Source organism: Rhagoletis pomonella, unplaced genomic scaffold (assembly GCF_013731165.1).
Source record: "Rhagoletis pomonella isolate Grant_MI unplaced genomic scaffold, Rhpom_1.0 Rhpom_scaffold_00001, whole genome shotgun sequence".
In the NCBI taxonomy this organism is placed as follows: Eukaryota; Metazoa; Arthropoda; class Insecta; order Diptera; family Tephritidae; genus Rhagoletis; species Rhagoletis pomonella.
The window spans coordinates 110,346,022-110,351,838 of NW_023458555.1; the positions used below are offsets into that span (position 1 = coordinate 110,346,022).

Genomic DNA, 5,817 nt, shown 5'->3' on the forward strand with positions numbered 1-5,817 from the left:
ATGGAACTGGTTGGTTTTTCTGAGACACGTGGTTAGCGGTCCTAACAATTATGGAGATGGTGCGTTTGCTGTTGGTGGAGGTGGCGATGATGTTGTTGCGATTCCTGAATCTTCAAGTTATGAAGATGGTGCGTTTGCTATTGCTGAAGAAGCTACCATTGGGCCTCTAGATGCCTCATCCAATACTGCACTTTCTATCGATTTAAGTGATTGTGCTAATTAATGCTTCCACTAGCACAAGAAAGAATTTTCAACAAACGTTTTTGGGCGGTGGCTGGAAATGTTTACCTGGCTGGAAAGTAGGAGTGGCAAAAGCTTTTGTAAGTTTTGTAAAAATTTTAATCGAACAATATTACTAATTTAGAAAGACACGGTAAAGGGGAAGGCCATACAAAGTGTGAAGCTGCACTTAAAAATCAGCCAAAGCTAGATAATATTAAGCACTTAACGGCATATCAGACAAAAATTAATAATATTAAAACAGCCGAATTAAAAATAATAATTTTTTTGTGTCAACATAATTAACCTTCTCCAATGGTTCAACCATTAATTGAGCTTATTAAAAATGTAGGTAGGGAGTTCCATAGTTTTTTTACAACACTGACAAAAAACATTCTAGAAGAAACAAGATAATTATGTTTTGGTAAAATCAGATTACAAGTTCTAGTTGATTGTGCAAATGTTAATTTTTCAAAAAGGTATTTGGGGTTTTTCAAATTGATGAGCTTATGCAAAAATTTAAGGTTGCGGTAATTCAAAAAACCAGTCAGATTACAATTAAGTATCTTACAACTAAAATGTGATATGTGGTCGAACTTACGCTTAGCAAATACGTATCTGGCACAACTATTTAACGCCATTTGAAGTTTTCGCTCCGATGCACTATCCAGTTGTCCACAGATGAGCTCACCATATGAAATAAGTGGCACTATAAGTGTTCTCACCAAACGTAGTTTTATGTCCTGAGTAACAAATTCAGCTGTGTACCATAGTTTTCTCAGAACAAAATAAATCCTACTTATGGTGTGGTTTATATGATCCGAACACCCCAAATAGGAATTTATTTTGAAATCAAGACTAGTAACAACTGGTCCAAAAATGATTGGTGTGTCCTCTAGAGTTAATGTTGGGAGAAGATCTTCAGTATTCGAACAGTGTGAAATACATATGGCTTTGGTTTTCGTTGCATTTAAGCGTAAATTATTAAACGTGGCCCAGATGGAAATAGAAAGGAGATCTTCATTTATTCTGACTATTAAGTCCTCAGAGAGACCAATTGGACGAGAAAGGTAAATTTGAGCCTCATCCCCATACAACTGTATTGACACGCTTTTACAGCAGTGAACGATATCATTAATGAACATGCTGAACAAAATTGGGCCTAGTATGGATCTTTGTGGTACCCCCGAGTGCAGTCCTCTTAGCTCAGAACACACATTTTTTACAACAGCCTTTTGCCTACGATTACCAAGGTAGTTTTCGAGTTATTTTACCGCACTATCAGAAAATCCAAAATATATGTTTAGTTTAAGTAAGATATTTTCTATGATCAACTTTGTCAAAAGCCTTGGAAATGTCTAATAGGGTTAAAACAGTTAAATCACTCATCAAACATAGGTCTAATATCTTCCATTACCTTTAGCATAGCTGTAGCACAGCTGTGACCCTTTCTGTAACCAGACTGTTTCGGCGTAAGAAGTTTATTTCTATCAAGATGCATAACTATTTGCATGACCATCGGCCTTTCCAAGACTTTTGATAACGAAGAAAGTATACTTATCGGCCGGAAATTCGATGGAGAAACACCCGAATGACTTTTAGGAATTGGAGTAACCTTGGCTATCTTCCAGGCATCCGGAAATGTCGATGAGGTAACGGAGAAGTTCAAAATGTGTGTCAGTGCAGGAAGTTCGTTTGGGAGAATAATTTTTAAAAACTTTAAGCTTACACTGTCCTCACCAATAGCATTCGATTTTATTGAGAAAATACCTTTTAAAACGTCATACTCAGTCACAGTCGAGAAACTGAAAGGTTTATTTGTTTTAAATAAAAGGTTTTTGTCTAGTTTGAACCCATTGCTATTTTGCAAAGTGTTCGACTGTAAGAAATAGTCATTCATGGTATTAACATCTAAATTACATTCAAAGTCGCCTTTACTTCCTATGCCCACAGACTTTAGGTTATTCCACAGTATTCCGATTTCGGGCTTTGCGATATGCTTCCCAGTTTTCACAAGTTGGTTTGCGTTTCCAACGAACGTAAAGCTTATTTCCGGTCCTAATAGTTAGTAGAACCTCTCTTATGAACCATGGTTGTTTTCTGTCAGAAGTTTTCACGACTCTTAAAGGAATATATTTATCAAAAAGATAATTTACCGTGGAGGTAAAAAAGTTTAGATTTTGGTTAATGTCAGGAAAAACCCAGCCCGTATTCCATTCAAGCATACCGGCCTCTTGCTTTAATGCTCTAATATCGGCTGATTTGAAATACCTATAATAAAAACGCAGATCAGTATCGTTATTGAACTGAAGGTTATAAGATGCAAAAATCATATCATGATCAGATATTCCCGCAAGCGAAAACTGATCACAGTGAACTAGATTAGAACAATCAGATACACAGGGTAAGTCCAGTAGACTTGCCTTACAGTTATGAGAAAAGCGTGTGGGAAATTTATTAATAACTTGTAAACCAACAGAAGCTAGCCAATCTACTAAATCGTTGGAACTGCTGTCGCTATTCAGAAGATCTATATTGAAGTCGCCACAAAGCAGAATGTGCTTTCGTTGCATAGAATTGCATATATGCAATGCAAACTTTTTATAGGTTTGGCAACCACGTCTCTCTTTAATTTACAGTTATTTTTTCTTAACCCTTTCCCTGCATTTGTACAATATATTGTACATTTAATTTTTTGTAACATTGGAAGCGTGCTACTAAAAATCTTATCAATATTTTTGAAAACAATTTAAACTTTATGAAGTTGTGGAATGTCCCGAATAGTTTACGTAAATTTCAAAATCGAAAACGTTTCAAAAATATTTTTAGCATTTAATTTAAAAATAGACCATTTTATGAAATTCCAGTGGCACGCAATTTGTGGTAATTTATTTTACAAAAAATACGTGAAAGTCAAGTAAAATCGCTAATAAAAGCACATAGTATGGAAATATAAGAAGCATTTCATCATATAAAAATGCTAAAATTAAACTATCATGATTTAAAATATTTTTTTCCGAGTGGTGAAAAAAATTTACAATATATTGTACATTTACACTGAAAGGTTGTAAGTGTTATGTTCAATATATTGTACAAACGTCCGCAATGGTTGCGGATGAACAGGCGATTCGGGTGGTTTTTGCCGTGGTTTGTGAAGAGCTTGTGCGCTTTTGTTGCAGTAAAGGGTAGGATTTTGATTTCTTGATCTACTGAAGGCAGAAAAACCGGGATGGTTTATTAATACGGGTCATTTGTCTTTTATATTGTAATTGTATCTGAAATTTTTCAAAATTTCTTTATATAATTCTCTTCTCATGGAGAAAATTTAAAATATTTTAATGCAAATCTTAACTAAAGATACTTAAAAAGATACTAAATATTCATTCCAACATATCTGCAGTGAAATCAATTATTTTGTACATACATAAGGTCATTCTCAATGAAATAAAAGTTTTATTCTGTAAAACTTAGTGAAATATCTATTGACTTTTCTTGAGTACTTTTACTCCTTTGAGGACTTTTGTACGATATATTGCACAAATTTCAGGTAGCCCTAATAGCTACCCAGTATTTATTTTTTTTACTTTTGGTATTATGAGGCTCTATGAACCTTGTAATTAAGAGGAAAAATTGTTATATTCATCAGGGACGGATTTGACCGGAAAGGGTTAAGGCGACTCTTTGAGGCTTTGTCATTTAATATTTGCCAATAGTTTGTGAAAATTCATCAACACGTGTACATATACGCCGGAAAGGTTAGGCAAATTTTAAGAGTGCGAATTTGTTTTAGTTATTTGTGTAAATTTTGTAAAGTTCTGTGAAATAACAATACAATGTGAGTACTTTTTAGAAAGTGTAGTGTATTTTCTTTGTAAGTCACATATCTTCCTGATAAAGCAAGCATTTATATAAGAGTACCAATGTATCATATCATACATGCAAAGTCATGCGTTTACGCTGATTACATATACGTTATTATATTGTACATCTGCAACATTATGCATTATTTTTACCCTTAGGGCCCTTACGGATAATAAGATTGCACGTATAATAGAAAGTTGGGACCAAAATGAAGATAAGTTTCTTGAAGACGATGATGACACAAATTTTGAAATCAATATATGCCGGTGCGAAAATAATGAAGAATTGACAGCGGAAGAAAGTTCTTGTGTGGCAGAAAACACTTTTGCAGAGAAAAATGCTAATACGAATACTCCAATTTGTACGCTTGTCAAAGAAATCCTGAAAAAGCGGAGCAGATTGATAAAGAGGATTTGTGAAAGTTTTTGGGAATATGCGTCAATATGTCTGTAGTTCAGATCCCAAACATTCGTAGATATTGGACACCCATTGCAGCAAACAAATTGATTCAAGAAACTATGTCTGTTAACAGATTTGAAAAAAATTAATTCAATATTGCATTTTAACAATAATGATGATATGAAACCAAAAGATGATCCACATTTTGACAGACTTTTTAAGCTTCGTCCAATTGTAAATCATTTGGTTAAAAAATTCAAATCAGTTCCACTTGAAAGCTGTCTCTCTGTAGTTGAACAACTATGTTCCACCAAATGCAAATCATATTTGAAACAGTGGGGAACAGAATTCCAAATTTGAGGCTTCCCGATGAAAAAGCTATGATAAAGAAATCACGAGGAGAGTCCTGCGAATTTGTTGCAACCGTGGAAAATTTTGATATATCTGTGGTTTCTTGGAGAGACAACAAAATTGTAAATTTGATGTCAAACTATTGTGGGAAGGCTCCTGAAAAGCAGTTGAAAGATTCGACAAAAAGTTGAACAGAAAAGTATCCGTTGCTTGTCGAAACATAGTTGCAGAGTATAATAAGTTTATGGGAGACGTAGATTTATTAGACTCATTTATTGGTCGATATATAATCAAAATACGGTGTAAAAAATGGTACTTGAGGCTCTTCATTCACTTGCTAGATACAGCCATTGTAAATTCTTGGTTATTATATAAGCGCGCTGAAGCCCAGAAAGGTAACCCCATAAAAGAAAATTCGGCAGATTTTCGCTTAAAAGTAGGAGAAACCCTGTGCAAAATGGGAGAAGTTTCGACACCAAGCGGTAGACTTTCGGAACTTATGAGAAATCTGGCTCTTAAGGTAGTGCATTTTTGAAGTCTCATATATAATTTTGAAACAAACGAATTTATTTATTTATGCAGAGAAATCACCAGCGAAGTTTACCTATTCCTGAAAATAAAGTGCGTTTGGACCATACGGATCATTGGCCAAAGTGGGTAGACAATCGCGTAACTCCCAAAATACCAGGTTGCCGAGGATATACCTTTGTAAAGTGCGAAAAATGTAACACAAGTGTTTGCTTTAACAAACCAAGAAATTGTTATAAAAAATTTCGTTTCGAATAAATATGAGAACGTTTTTTTTAAATTAAATCTTATGTTATCGCTACAAATTAATGTGATGTAATTAAAAAGAACAAATTATGTGAATGGATCACTACGTTGTTTTAAAAAAATTTTACCCAATAAAATACGAGTTAGTAAAAATTTAGCAAGGCATATTTAACTTTCAAATTAACTGCATGATATTGCGTATATGCAATGTAA

The 5,817-nt window shown here is 34.0% G+C and overlaps 1 protein-coding gene and 1 long non-coding RNA gene across 2 annotated transcripts in view; both read left to right on the top strand.

Annotated features, from left to right (window-relative positions):
• Positions 1-5,817, top strand: part of LOC118749675 (peroxidase) — a gene marked incomplete at its 3' end in the record, with an annotated part of 645,092 nt that overhangs the window by 530,753 nt on the left and 108,522 nt on the right.
• Positions 7-5,760, top strand: LOC118749711. The gene is made up of 3 exons (XR_004994273.1): positions 7-320; positions 4,239-5,350; positions 5,413-5,760. It is a non-coding gene; the product is annotated as an uncharacterized LOC118749711 (long non-coding RNA).